This window comes from Periophthalmus magnuspinnatus, chromosome 20 (genome assembly GCF_009829125.3).
Source record: "Periophthalmus magnuspinnatus isolate fPerMag1 chromosome 20, fPerMag1.2.pri, whole genome shotgun sequence".
Taxonomy (NCBI): Eukaryota; Metazoa; Chordata; class Actinopteri; order Gobiiformes; family Gobiidae; genus Periophthalmus; species Periophthalmus magnuspinnatus.
Genome location: NC_047145.1, coordinates 6,943,053 through 6,959,283, shown reverse-complemented (window position 1 = coordinate 6,959,283; position 16,231 = coordinate 6,943,053). Strand labels below are relative to the sequence as shown.

General features: G+C 39.3%; 1 protein-coding gene across 2 annotated transcripts in view; it reads right to left on the bottom strand.

Annotated features, from left to right (window-relative positions):
* palmdb (palmdelphin b) overlaps positions 1 to 5,821 on the bottom strand; it is a 63,693-nt gene extending 57,872 nt beyond the window's left edge. For both annotated transcript variants that reach the window (XM_055230257.1, XM_033986254.2), the window contains exon 1: positions 5,723 to 5,821. The gene's annotated coding sequence lies outside the window, so the exon portion shown is untranslated. The remainder of the gene's footprint in view (positions 1 to 5,722) is intronic.
* Positions 5,822 to 16,231: the final 10,410 nt, after the last annotated feature.

Here is a 16,231-nt window from a genome sequence, read left to right as displayed (position 1 = left end):
AACCCATCCTGGAGAAATTCTCATAATTTAGGGGACATGTACACATGAAATATGACAATGATTTGGGAGTAAAAAAGGGCGCAACATGTAGGTTAACTTGGTAACAGATTGACCCTGGGCTCTATGCACTGATCTCACTGACCATGGGCTCAGCCTATTTGCTGGTCTCACCAGCCCTGGGCTCAGTGTATTTGCTGGTCTCACCAACCCTGGGCTCAGTGTATTTGTTGGCATCCCTGACTCTGGGCTCACCACATTCTAGTATCTGAAAACAATCAATACTACATGTTTTGAGTTAAATATTCAGATTTATGATCCACAGTTGTTAAAGCCTTTCATTATTTGTTAGGGATTAGATACACAAATATGTCATATTGTGGTTTAAAGTATTTTCAACTGATGACAATCACGACTCCCTGACCCTGCTCTGGGGTTATTGTGTGAGCTATGATCTGATGACCGTGTTAACTGTCTGTCTGCTCCCTCGGCACAGTTAATCCCTGAATCTTGATGCTAATCTGGTTTGGGCCAGATTAGCCTCAGACTGACACTGCACCAGACCTTTGTACAGTTCACACGCAATTCCTCACAATGATGAGTAGTCCATGTCTTTGTGGATTTATGGACAGTTACTGAGAAAACAGCTACAGCTAACATAACAAGAGCTAACATACTCTGGCTGCTAAATGCTATATCACAACTATGTTTTGTAAGTTTTTGACTTATAAATACATTAAATCTAATTAAAAATAGTCTGTATGAAGTGGAGGTCATTTTACTGTTGGGCTTAAGATGTGTTGAATGGCAAGCAAGCTCCAGGACCAAGCTAACTTTAGCCAGGCTTACGTCTGTCCTCTACAGATACAATGACAGACAACACAGAGCTAATTTTGGCTGGACCATGTAATCCTTCAAGAAAGAATTTGACTTATCAAGGCACAGAGCCTCCCTCACTAAAACCATGAAAACATGTATTTGATCCATGACACAACATGTGACTGTATTGTGTTACATAGCACTCTACACTCCTCTCAAATAGTTCCTGGGATTGATTCCTGGACCATGGCTCCAAAGGTGGGTAGTAGTCAGATACATTTACTTGAATAACTTTTTGAAGAAATTTTACTTTTCAGAGTAGCAACAGACTTTTAATCCTACTACTACTACTTTACTTGAGTAATTTTTGGGCCACTACTTTGTACTTAGACCTCTGTAGGGCTCTGTATAATACTGTTATGCTCCCTCAAGTATCCAGACTACATCAACTTGTATATTTTATTACTGCTACACTTCATACCAGTCCAAATTTTTTATATATTTTTTTATTTTTTGTTTCCACTGGCTACTAACCAGGTGCTTTTTTAGTGCTCAGGTTCTAAAATGACCAAGAAGGTACTAACTGCTCGTTGATTGGTCAGAGTACTGGCAGAATCCATGGTTACCACTGACTTACTATGCTTTGATTTTTTGTGGACCGTTTCCATCATGAATACCATAGAGAAATGGAAATGCAACCAGGCCAAGTAGAGCCGAATGGAGTAGAGTAGGGCTGGTGGAAACGGGTCAATAAGTCTCTTTCTAGAATTGAATGATGTGATAATTTCAGATAGGGGTCTGGGGCCTGTATAACTTTATGGAAGATGTACTATTTTTGAAAGAAATATCCAAACTTATGATCCACAAATGTTCAACTTTATCATTATTTATTAGGGATTAGATACAGAAACCTGTTATATTAATCTCATTAGTTAAAGCCTTTTCTGTTGACAACAATCACATCTATGACACCACTTTCTAAAACTTTTCTGAAACTATTGTTCATTTGTGCTGACGGAGAAGGCGTTATGTTTCATGTGGATAAGTCCAGTAATTACAGAGATATTACTGGGCCCATCTGCAATCTGACAGTTGCACAGCAAATTCCACCACAGTATTGAGTGTCCTGCTCCGTCTCCAGCTCAGTTTGAACATTTTATTGCTGGGTTGGTTGGATTGACATCACAACATTATACAGGCCAATAATATTTAATACAGATGGGGCTGAGCTAAAATAAATATTGCTAAATACAGATTTTTTTTTTTTTTTTGTAATACAGTGAGTTTAAATGTCTAATCAATAATAGAAATGACCAGGTTCAATATTTGTTAATAATAATAATAATAATAATAATAATAATAATAATAATAATAATAATATATTTAATTGATACTTTACAGCTGATGTCAACAACATTCCCTGGTGGTGTGATGTCAACTGTAGGCACTGTTCTGTCTTTGGCTGACACAATCTGACTAGAAAGAACGGACTTGGTTGGAACTGCAACAGGTGAGCTGATTTGTGCTGTTAAACAAGTCCCTCTCACATAACAATACAGTCACAAGGTAGTTAGCACTAGCCGACAATTTTTCACTTTGTCACTGAGCTAAACAGGATGATGAACCCTCATATTGATCACAGGCTGCTAAAATGTGCTGTTAGACCGTCAAAAAGGTATTCGGCCATATTTGCATTGTCACTAAGAAAACTGCTGAACATTGCACCGTAGGCATACATGTAGCATCTCCCAGCTTCATGTCACTGCAAAGTATTAATGCAGATGGGGACAGCTAAAATGAATATCGTTCAAATGGAGATTTTTGTTTGTTGTTGACTTTGCCTTTTAGATACTTCATGACAAAGCACAATGTAATCAGTTGAGTGCAAAAAGTGTCTTGCCCCTGATCTGGGAGTATGACATCATTCTAGAAACTGAAAAGCACCAATGGGAGGGTCATGGGTGCCACCGCAACAGCAGGGTGTGGGTGGTTGGTGTGATATCAGCTACACATTCACATTGTGTCTCTGGTCTGAACCGGAGCTGTGGAGAATGATCAGAATCCTGCGTGTGTGTGACAGAGTGATGCCATCTACATGCTACATTTGTGTCAGGCCTTCCCGACAGTGTGAGGTCATCACCAGGGGACGCAGGGGCACACACTCTCACTTCTGATTGGACGATCCTAAACTCAGCATCATTCAACTGTGTTCACACTGATTATCAGGTAATTTTCACTTTGCTCTGAGAAAAAGAAAGAATACATCCACTTTCTTCATTCTTGAATTGATACTTTGCAATGACATCATGCAGGGGGGTACTGAATGTATGTGTAAGCCTATGGCAGAATGTTCAGCAGTTACCATGATGACACAATGCATACATTAGCAAACACAGTCAAAAAGTATAAAGAAATCTCTAGAAAAATACAAAATGGATTTAAACAACACATTTTCAGGAGCCTGTGATCAGTACGAGCGTTCGTGGTCCTGTTTAGGTGTTCGATTTTCAACAAAAAGGTGAGAGTGACTAACTGAAAAACTGTTAGCTAATGCTAGCTAGCTTGTGACTGTAATTTTATTTGAGAGGGACTTGTTTAACAGCAAAAATCATATCACTTGTTGCAACTCCAACTAAATCAGTTCTTTCTGGTCAGATAGTGTTCAAATAAAGCTCAGATTAAACTCTAACAGAGCCTCAGACAGAGCATGCCTATAGTTAGCATCACACCAGGGAATGTTGATGAGATCAGCTGTAAAGTATCAGGAGGCTGGGTTCACATCACGTCATCACAACAGAAACATCACAACATTCAAAAGAGTCCATCAAGTGCATATGACAGGTTTTCATGTTTTTCTAATTCTCACTTGGTTTGGTGGGATAGTACCTGTGCTATATATGTAGAAAAAAGCTGAGGAAAATAGCTAAAATACAGGAAGTAGCGCTGAGTTAAAAACTGAATACCTCTATCTGTTTCAGCAACCCAGAAATACCAAAAATAAAAGCAAGGAAGAGAATTTTCTGAGATTTTTAAAAATAAAGATGTTGTCATTTATTTTTATTAGTCATTTATAAATCATATTGTGTAACCTCGCTAACATTACAGTTGCATTATTACTTCTATACATATGTCAGATAATTTTCTGACATACTGTACTGTACAACTGTGAACTTAACCCAAATAAAAACAGCTAGAAAACATGATTTTTGGTATAAAAAAATAAATAAATAAATAAAAAATTAAGGTATAGTATGTAACTTGTGTAAAACCATACTTTGGAACTTTGGTAGATATGTTTATGCCTTACTGTGGAATATTATAGCCAAAGGGACAACATTTCTATGGAAACAAGCAGGAAGAGGTCCTCGTTCAGACCAAGTCAGGTTTGTGGAAAAAGAAGCAGGCCAGTCTGTCATGGGCAGTTGATTAATGTCTTTGTAAGTCTATCCATATGAAACTTACTTATAAGACTGATAATAAGTTATATTTTGTAAACTGATATTGTGACATCAAATGATAGCACACAGGTGAACAGGGTCCATTGGTCAGATTTGTATTCTGCAAATAGGTGAGGCATTTTTAAATACACAAATGGAGTTCTTCATGGTCAGATTGTGTTAAAATAAAGCTCAGATTAAGGTCTAACTTGAGTAACAGAGCTTCAGACAGAGCAGTGCTGCCAGTTAGCTGCAACGCCCCAAGAAATGTTGATGACATCATCTCCAAAGTATCAATTAAATGTATTATTTATTCAATTATATTATGTTTTTAATGCTCTTACTGTGAGCAAGTTTGCCTCTCCATAGATCTGGCATGTAGTTCCATGCAAATAGATAAGTTTAATGCCAAACTGTGGAACATTCCAGGCATATCCAAGCACCTGAGGTCATATATCATAGAAGATGCATTCTTATGAGCTTTATGCCATGTTATAATGTTTTTACCTCATCAAAAACATACTTGGAGTTGTGTTTTGTTTGATTCTTACATGTTAGAGTAACACTGCATTATTAAACTGTTTGTCTCCAAAGCTCAAAATGCTCTGTTCCACACTGTGATGTCAAGTAGTGGTAGTTTTCAAGTTAACAGGTAACAAAACAAAACAAAAACACAACTCCAGGTCTGTTTGTGATGAAATAACAATATTATAACATAGATCAGAAAATAGCATAATACAGGCCCTTTAATTTGGTGGAATACATCTATTGTAAATATAAATTGTAGTTTTACACCAATCAAGAATCAATTTGAGAAGAAAAGTTGAAAAATATGATGAAAATTACAGGAAGCAGAGAGCTATAAATATACTAATGACATCACATTGCGGAGAAGTCTGTCCAAAAGTTACAACTTTTTTTCTGATACTTTAAACATTATTTCAATTATTTATTTGCCAAATCATTACTCTTGTGTATATTATTAAAGGAGTTTTGGCCTGTTGTACGAATTGGTTGCTAGGTAACAGTTATGGAATTCCCTAGTGTGATGTCATGATTTCCACCCAGGAAGTGGAATTTTAAACCCCAAAAAACGCCAAACTGGGAAAGACATTGTAATTTTTCTTAATGAAATCTTAAATTTAATGATATTGCATGTGTTTTAGTCATTTTGGTATATGGTTTCTTGAGGTATAATGTCTCCTTTAAAGTCTTATTGGTTGCACCATAGTCCTGAAAACTGGGTACAGAGGCTTTAAGGGTAGTGGAACTTTACAATTATAACACACATAGGTTTTTCCTCTCCTATAGTGAAAGTGCTAAGTTAAATCTACCCCCCGCTGTCACTCTGATCCACACACACACCTACACTTCAGCAGATTAAAGGATCAGACCATCACCGACCCTCCGAGTGCTAACAACCCGCACAGCCTCCACCACACCGGGGCTAACAAAGCAAAAGCACTCACCGCGACGTGGGTCCTAGCTCCTGTATGCGCGGTACAGAGGAGGCTGCCGGTGTGCCGTTAGCATCAGGAGCTGAGAGTGGAGTGTGTGGGCAGATCTGTCTCTCCTCCCTCTTGCCTTTTTTCTCTCCCTCCTCCCTCTCTCCCTCCTCCCTTGCTCTTGTGTGAGTGTGTGTGAGTGTGTGTGTGTGTGTGTGTGAGCCCAGAATACCTCCACAAACAGTTGGTGGATCAGGCTGTGGGACAGAAGTGAATAGTGACATATGAGAAGAAAGCAAGAAGGGCAGAATGAAAGACAAAGGCCAAGTGACAAGTGTCCACTGTGTCGTTAAAGCAGAAATCTTATGCAAAATGGACTTTTTTGAGATTTTAATCATGTTATAGTTGTTTCCCCTCACCCTTTACTCACCAGAAATTGTGTTTGGAGCGATTCATGCATGTTTGAGCGATCTTTAATGCTTACCGGTGCACGCCCACTGCTCCCTACTTACTTCATTCTCCTATTTTATTTTCTTCTGTGATACATGTAGGATTTTGCAGCTTAATGTAGTCAGTTTGGTAAAATGAAAAAAAACAAACAAAACAAAACCTGTTACTCACTGGTGTGATGTGCAGCTATTCATCGGAAATGCTGACAGCTGCACGGAAATCAGCGAATTTGTTTGTTTTATTAAGTCGTTTTACATGAATATTGTGATTTAAACTGTGCAGATTATAAGGTAATGATCCACGGCTGACATAGGTTCTAAATATATAGCAGACACAAGCACAATCGGTCTTCTTTAATGTTATATTTTATCTCTACAGTGGGAGAGACAAATATTTAAAGAGCTTTACCCAGTTTTGGTTTGGTTTGGTATTGCATAAGCAGCTCTTGAGATCAAAATGAGACTGTTATGTACTGTCTGCATCTAATTGTTAAGTGATTTGTCCTCCAAGAAACACGAAGTGTGTGTTAGAGCTTATAAAGTCATCATGGTGAATAACTAGGATGCGCTGAATGCATAAAGTAAGTGAGATATAACTTTGGACCACTGCAAACTGTTTAACTAGTTCTGTTTTTCACGTTTTTAAGATAAGTAAATACAATTAGGCAGATTGTAGCACCTTTACATAGTGACCAAAACAGTATTTATGATTGTAGGTTAATAAATGATTTGGTAAAAGTTTCTATATTCTGATTTTTAATAATGCTACAGTCTCACTAGAGTCTGACCCACAAAATGATATTATAATGACTTAAAGGAGCACTTTTCTGCAACCACAACACACAGGCAGTGGAAAGTTACACAGTGCACCTTTAAACTACCTAAAGTTATAAATTACTCCATTGTGGCATATGGTCATAGTGTAAAATGTGCTCAGATGAATGTTTATAGTTGGATTCAAACTGCTTCACTCCTCTGGGCAAAGTAAATATTAACCTGCAACTTGTTCACATATGGAAGAAAGTGAAGCTAAAATATTAAAATTCATTGTAAATATATGGTTATGTTTTGCAATGTATATGAACCGCTTTCGCCCATCCGTGTGACGGTGGTTGTAGTGTTTGTAGACAGTAAGAGTAGGTCTATATATAACTTCAAAGTGGTTCAACACAAGGTGGGCAGTCAGATGTCAGACCTGCCCGAGTCCGCCTGCTTAAGTGAGGAGTTCAACACATAAACTACATATGACCCATAGAATTATACAAAGTTTATCTCTCTCTTTCTTCAAAATGAACTGACTAACAAAATCTAGTCTTTCCTCTGGGTGTCTCCTGTGTTATGTTGAGAAATAGTTACCCTGTGTGGCGCAATCAACTATATGGAAGTGTAAGCTCTATGACATGTCAGTATAAGCCCTCCTACAGGCCAAATAAAAGTCAGATTTGTAAGCATCAGTACTTACAAACCTGACTCTTTTTTTTGTTTTGGTAGTTACATACTGGGGATTTAAAGGACACCTGACCACTAGATGTTTTCTCTATTACTTCTGTCTGAGAGTGTGGCAGCTTTGGCCTGACAGAAGAAGGCCAGAGAGCACAGGTGAGTCTGAACACAGGCCAGGTGAGGGGGGAGGGGACAGGGGAGAAGGGAGGGGACAGGTGAGGGGACAGCTGAGGGGACAGGTGAGGGGACAGAGGGGAACAGGGTCACATCTGCCATCTACTGCTGGAAAAAAACCTAATAAAATTTGTTTATCTTTATCAAAACTAGAACAGGAATAGACCAGGACTAGACCAGGACTAAACCAGGACTAGACCAGGACTAAACCAAGACTAGACCAGGACTAGACCAGGACTAGACCAGGACTAGACCAGGACTAGACCAGGACTAGACTGGGACTAGATCAGGACTCAACCAGGACTAAGCCAGGACTAGGCCAGGACTAGACCAGGACTAAACCAGGACTAGACTGGGACTAGATCAGGACTCAACCAGGACTAAGCCAGGACTAGACCAGGACTAAGCCAGGACTAGACCAGGACTAAACCAGGACTAGACCAGGACTAGACCAGGACTAGACCAGGACTAAACCAGGACTAGACTGGGACTAGATCAGGACTCAACCAGGACTAAGCCAGGACTAGACCAGGACTAGACCAGGACTAGACCTGGACTAAACCAGAACTGGACCGATACTAGACCAAGACTAAACAAGGACTATATCAGGACTAGACCAGAACTAAATCAGGGCTATACCAGGATTATACAAGGATTAAACCACGACTAAACCAGGACTAGACCAGAACTAGATCAGGACTAAACTAGGACTGGACTGATACTAGACCAGGACTAAACCAGGACAAGAACAAGACCAAAGCCAGTCTACATCAGCATCAAACTAGGATTCAATCAGGACTGATCACTAAAGGCCACAAAGGTCAGACACTTCCTGGTCGTTAACCCCACACCCTGCATCTCCTCCTGCATGTGCTCAGTCATGCTCAGGTACAGGCTCCTCTCCTCTCTGTATTATGGTCATTCATACTCTGCACTTTGTATCAGTGATTTTACAAAGAGGCACACTCACAGCTCTTGCGGCTAAAAGAGGCGGTTACCATAGAAACAGTCCTTACTCCAGATCTGTGCCAGAGATCAGGAGAACGCAGGGATTCTACCATCAAGATCTGTGTGTCAGCGAGGAAAGACTGAGGAAGAAAAAGTGTCTCTCTCTCTCTCCTAGGAGGAAGAGGAGGAATGTGTCCTCTGCATATGACTCATCCTTCACCTGATGCCTCTGGGTTAAACCTGTCAAGAGTAGTGAGGTACCTTCCTTTAAGCTGGAGGATTTTGGATTGTTGGGGGAAACCGGAGTGTCCAGATAAAACAAAATTTGTTGTAAAAGAAAGATGATTTGTGTAATGAAATGATATTTTTAACCGATTACTGCATGCCTGGCTGTCGTAGTGAAATGCCCAAAGCCCACCCCTCTCCCATCTAAAGACAAGGCATATATATAGTTGTTAGATGTTAAAGCAGGACTAAACACTTAAGCTCCGCCCACAACCACATTTCAAATAGACCTTCTAAACTGGGCAGTGCCTGGAGGACCAAAGGGGAGAGTGAGAGGGGAGAGGAGTCGCAGAGGGGCGGAGTCTGGAGGTATAAGGAATAGTGTGAATGGTTTAACAGGTGTCCACACTTCAAGCTCCGCCTCTGCAGCCAGGTGTTTCAGGGTGCGTGATGTCACATAGTACTTAACATTTCAGAGGCGACTGGAGGCAGCACAAACTGCCAAAATATTACTAGGAACTGTTACGCTAGTGTAGATAAGCACATAGACACAGTTTAGTAGTGAAAAAAGTGGATTTAGTTTTAGGTTTTGCCAGGACATGCACCCTCGTACTCTCCGATCAGCTGACATTTGAACAGTAAAATTACTGTATGCCGAGCTCTGTTATGATCACATTTGGCTGATTCTACTGTTGCCGGGCTCAATATGACACAATCACAGCTCGCTCTGCTGTTACCACGGCAACAGCTCCAGAGCCGAGCAGGGGCGCTCTCCAGATAAACATAGAACTCAGCACCAGGCACTTAAGTCTCAATCTGAAGACTACAGCATAACACTGCATTATCCTCAGAATAAGGAAAGTTTTTTTTTTAAATCTGGAGGCATTTTTGAATGTGAGTTTTGGTCCTCTAGAGTTTCCGTAGGTCACTTCTTGGGCTTATCAGGAAATGCTTTTTTATTCTAATTGGTTAGTACTGTCTCATCATTGGTCCATATATTTATTGCACCCGTGAAAATGTGTCTTAAGCATTTGACCCACACACTGTTCACCTGCTGGGACACTTCTCCAGATCTGAGCCGGGGTCTGTATCAGGTTATCGTGGACATATGACGACATCCTTAGAAAAAAAGGATGTAAGTGAGTGTTAAGCCTGATACTGTGACTACAAATACTAGTTTTAAAAATTGTAGCAGCAGGAAGAAAGCACTAGCTGTTTAGTTCAAGTTAGGGGTCGTCAGTATGTCATTCCTTGGTCAGAAATTTGGCACAGTATTTGCATTTATTCAATTACAGGTGTTTTTATTGCTCAGAAATACTTTGAAAAACATGCACTCTAATTGTGACCATGGTCGCCTCTCCACAGATCTGACCTGGGGCATATATTTAAAAAAAAACAACAAAAAAAAACCATTCACAATATTATTAACAATTCAACATAGTTCTAGTAGCAGTAGTCGTGTAGAGCCTTGGATCCAGAATACACACTTCTCCAATACTTTACAAAGATGTGAGTCTAATCAACAGTGAATCTCTCTGAGTTCAGACGGGTGTGATTGACAGGTGGATTAGCCAATCAGAAACATGCATAGTCTGTCTGTATCAAAACAAATATGGCTGTTCTCAAGGGAAAAAGAAATGGAAAAATATCATAGAGGACTGACAAACATGGCAGATTTCTGCAGAATCAATGAGCGAAGCACTAAACTCTAATCTGAGGGAAGAGAAATGTAATTTTATTTAAAATGATGAACAACCAATGAGCTCTTTTTTTTCATTTACATCACTGAAATAAACAAATCTGATTGCACGATGATGTTTGGTTTGAGGTGTGACAGAGGGGAGTGGGGTCCAAACTCATATCACTCTGTATAAAAAATAATAGAGATATCAGTCTGGAATTGTCAAGCAAAAATTTGCAGACTTGTAAAAAACTCTTTGTGGTTCTGGCCAGTGGCAGTAGTTTTACAGTAGCAGTAGTACCATTAGGCTACATGTCTGTGTGTGGTCCACTTAGTTTCGTTAGGTCTTCGTGATATTATGATTTAGAGTTTCTTATCTTATAGTCAGACATTTTTGGGCCATACCTTGACATGTTTCGTCTGCACTCTGCTGCCTTCCTTATTGTTGTGTGATGTTGCTGTGGCGTATCTGCTCAGCCGATTTAAAAACACAAAACCTACATAGGAGAAATCATGCACAGGAGCCATCAAGCGGAAAGCAAAACAACAACAGCTCAATTCCACCATTTTCAACACTGATAAAGAGACCCATGTACTGGATTGGGAAAACGCTATGGTCATAAGCACAAAGAGCCACAAATCAGGGATCAGGGAGGCCATCGAGATCCAGAAATGCACCCACCAGACTGTAAATCAGGATGAGGGGGCTTATCAACATTCTCACACCTGGGATACAGTTCTGAAGAAGTCGAACTACAAATGGCGCTGTCATCCTTCTGCTCCTAGTAGGAAGACAGAGCCAAAATGTGTTTAAATCAGCTGAGCAGACAAGTCACAGCAACAAAAAAGGACTGAAGAGGATGGTGCAGAGTGCAGCCGACACTGTCCAGGTCTAAGACAAAAATACAGGTGTCTATAAGAAGCTCTAAATCATGTGTGTGTATGTGAGTGATGAATGGTGGAGGCGCAGGTTGAAGCTGGGATAGGTTGCACTGTGCTCCAGCCTCCCACTCATACTCTGAGCCCCTCACACACCATTCAGACTCTTCAGTATACGTATATATGAGTGTGCAGTATTCAGGGGAGAAACTCACAAGTCCAGAATTGGAATCCCCATGTTTAAGCATAGGGATGAGAATAAGAATAGGTATCATAGTTTTACATCAGTTTGTAGGAAATCACATCAATTTGGGGGGGGGGGGGGAAGTTGTTGTCCAGTAGAGGGCGCTGTTGTCCACCTAACCCTCCTGAAATGTACATAACCAGAAAAAAGGACATAACAAGAAATAACTAACTATATCTCCATACTTTCTATGTAAATGTTCAATGAAAAGTAAACTGTAAATACATTGGTTGCTATGGTAACCTGCTAAATGCGACATGTTTTGTTGTTCTAATTGGTAGTTTTCTAGATGTGAAGATGTCATACTCTCAGATGTGGGCAAGAGATATTTTTTCCTATTGGCTACATTATACTTTGCCATGAAACATCCAAAATGTAAATGCAAATGCAAATCAAAATTGAAGTTTTGGCAACAATACTACTTCTGCCTGCAAAAGTATCATTGTGTTAACTAAGTTTAAGTGAATTGAGTAGGCCTAGTTGTGATGTCATATGAACACAGCTTTTTAAAATGCAGATTATATTTCAAAATACATTACATTTGTTGTCTTCACGTCACATAAGTAAATATTTGAGCCTCACCAGATTAGCTGTCATCATAGAGTCCACACTGCCCTCCACTGGACTAAAGCTTAAGTACATCTGAAGACAGTCACTTAAGACACAGCATTAAATATCAATGAGACTTACTCACTGTGAGATGTGCTGCTATGGTGCGCCTACACTCTGTCCTTTGAACTGTTTATGTTGATCAGAAATACATTATTTAAGATGATCCTATATGAAAAATATACAGCCTATACATTTAACACAAAATATTGACCGGAGAAAGGGTGGCGTAGTAGGGCTGTATTTATGTACATCAACATGTCATATTGAGCGTATGTTCATATATTGATGAAATAAAGAGCCCCTGGACAGAATAATTCTATAGCAGGTGGTTTATGGTTAATATTTCTGTTATTACTGGGCCTATCCTGCCTGGAACCCAGAACACACACTTCTTCAGTACTTTACGAAGATGTGAGTCTGGTCACTGGTGACTCTCTCCAAGTTCAGATGGGCATGACTGATAGGTGGATTAGCCAGTCAGGGACACACATGGTCCATCTGTATTGGATAAAATAAAGGGAAAAAATATCACAGGGGACTGAAAAACATTGCAGATTTCTGCAGAATCAATGAGCAAAGCACTAAACAATAGTCGTTTCATTTCACTGAAATAAACAAACCTGCATGATCACACTTGGTTCTGGCTTGAGACAAAACGGAGAAAGTGGGGACCAGACTATTAATCTGCATATAAAAAAATACAGAGACATATCAGTTTGGATTTACCAGACAAGGGCCTCTCCACATGGAACAAAAATTAAATACAAGTTTAATCATCTCTGTCTGCAGCACTCAAGCCACATTAATATGACAAGTTTGTAAATTAAAATTTAATGTAACATTTGATCCCAAAAATAGACTAAAATAAAATGTTTAATACATTTTTTATGTATTTATAATTTATTTATTTTTGGTCATTGCTCTGAAAAACATACATCTTTACATGCACCTTTACATGATCCTTAGGTCAGGCTTGCATCTCCACAAACCTGACTCTTATTTGGCCTGGAGAAGGGCCTTCACCTGCTTGTCTCCATGGAAATTTAGTTCCTTTGGCTATTATTTTCCACAATATGTCATGAAACTGATCGATCTCAATGAGATGAATAGAGTCATGCAGGTGACAAGCCACCTCCAGAGAATTACATACTGTACCTTGATTTATATTTGTGTAATTTCTTTTTGGAGATTTCCTCACAATCACATTGGTCAACCCTTAATGTGAGATTTGGACATAATCAAATTCCAATTGGCAGTGTCATATATTAGTTGTAAGGTCACTGAGCACTAAAGGCTGTGGCATTCTACTGGCCCATATTACACACTATATCAGCGGGGCACAGGGACAGACAAGCCTCTTCTCCATACTCAATAATAGATACACAAAATGTGGGGAAAAAAAAAAAGAAGAGACACACGAGGTTTATAAAAAAATAAAATAAAATAAAAAATTCCACCAATTTGACCTCACCATTTATGCTAACACTGTATAACCCTTACCTTGTGTTAGCTTGTGTCTTAATCTGCACAGATGTGTCATGTCAAAGTGACTATTAATAATTAAAAATTTTCCATCCATAATTCATAAACACGATGCTGATGGAATGTGCTGATATGGCAAATTATTTAAAGCTACATTGTGCCTTGGCCTATTTTCATTCAGTGTAGTCCAGGAGTACACATTACAGGTTAGTTAAAGAGGATGTATTATATGATCCGTATTATATATTTTGGTCATTTTAAATCACAATATTGAGCTACATTCAAAATAATTAACAAAAGAGGTCGGCTGACATCTAGATTGGAAAATTGCAAAGTCCAATGGGAGCCGATTCCCACCTGCCTTTTTAAAAGGCAGGTTGTTGGCCCCTCCTATGGCAAGCTGCAGATTACATTGGAGTTTTTTTTTGAATGAAGTAAGTAGCAGCAGAGGGCAGTGGACTTGTACTAGTGGCAGTGAAAACGGGGATAGATCGGTGCAATAACGTCTCGAATACAGGAGAATAACGTAAGCCAAGCATCATGAAAAGCTGATTTTGCAGGATCGGTCTCCTGTAAGACCTTTTAACCATGTAATTACTGTTTTCCCTTCTCGTTTATATTTATATTTTGGGTGATTCATGCATGTTTGAGTAATCTTTAGTCTCCTGTCATCATGATGCTGCTCACTGATCCCTCCATAACACACCCGCGGTACTTTAACAGTCATTATAACTATTTAGCAGAAAAATGCATAGTACGGTGTGTATTTTATGATTTTATTGTGTTTAATACGTGAAAATCAGTGCAGTGGTCCAAAGTTATTCCTCAATTACCTTTGCATTCAGAGCACACTATACCCTTCACGGTAAAGCTAAAAATAACTAGCTATAATAACAGTTAGATGTAGACAGCGCTCAGTGGACCTATTTTGACCGCAAGAGCTGCTTAGACAATATATGTGTACTGAGGCAAGAAATTGCTCAAATACATGGAAACAAGTCAGATGCAGGCCCTTTAAAGAGCTTTTTTATTAGCTATATTCTTGTGTTATTTTGCAAACATACAGTTCTCTGACTCCCTCACACGACACGTCTAAAAGTGCTGCAGCAGTGTCTGGATGATGGTTAGATAAGTTCGAAAATCTGATCACTGTTTTTTTATTATAACCCTGAAGTGTCCTTTTTTTTTTTTTTTTTTTTTTTACATGAATGCCTTAAGTTTTGCTCGCGAAGTTTACTTTCTCAAACATTCTGATTTGTTTTGTTTTGTGCGAATAGTTTTGCAAAGTGTGCCGAAGATTTTCCAGGTTTATGAAAAGCTTCAGAACATGAGCCAAAGCAACTGAAAAAAATAAAAAACACAAAAAAAACTGTAAACCATTTAGAATACAAATACAATTGTCGGGATCCTATCTTCTGCTGTTTTCCCTGTTGTCTCCGCCTCCCTTCTGTGTTGTCTGTCCCTCCTGGCTCACCTGGATCCCTCTTTACCTACAGTAAAAGAGGTTTTTCATCCACGCCAGTTTGTCGTTGATACTACTCCAGTTAATAAATGCGTTTGGCGTCACAAGACAAGTTCAGTTTTTTCAGTGTTTTTATATTACAGTTGCTTTGTTCTGTGTCCAGGTGCCTCTGTCGTTATTGTTGGAAGCTGCCTGTCTGCCTGCCTGCTTTCTAGCCAGCCCAATACCTCCCTAAACACCAGTTGTGTGCTGCTTTGAGGTGCTAAATAAAACTGTGAAAACAATAAAACACAGCAGTTTGAAATGAATATAAAGTTTATTGGAGTTTGCTGGACTCTAGGTGCGTGCGGCGCGTTAGCTGCATAGAACTCTGACACGTATCATCACAGTATCTCACACAGTTAGCTACAAACACCACATGCAGAACAGCTCTAGTGTTCTAAGTGGAACCAGGAGAACCAGAGGACCTGTCAATCATCTCCACATGATCCACGTCCAAAGTCCAGGATGGAGAATCTAAAGGGCCGCGTGGGACTTTCACGCTCATATTACTCCAAGTTAATGCCACCAGCAGAAGCAGAAATGGAAATCACCAAAGCACGCACAAATCGGGGGTGTTACATGTTTTCTGAATGTGTGTGTATGTTTATAAGCTGGTGTGCGTGATTTCAAATGTGTGCGTATGTGTAAACTTGTGTGAGGAGTTCATGATTCAGAATTTGGGCATATTTTAGAATTTGAGTTTCTGAAATTTAGCTATACATCCTGACTTTGTGTTCATGTTTCCAGAGTTGTATGCATGATCTTGCATTTGTGTGCATTATTTTGGATTTGCATGATTCACAATTTGATACATGCATTTGAATTTGAACAAAATATTCTGCATTTACATTCATGCTTTTGTATTTCTGGGCACGGTTATGAATTTTTGAGA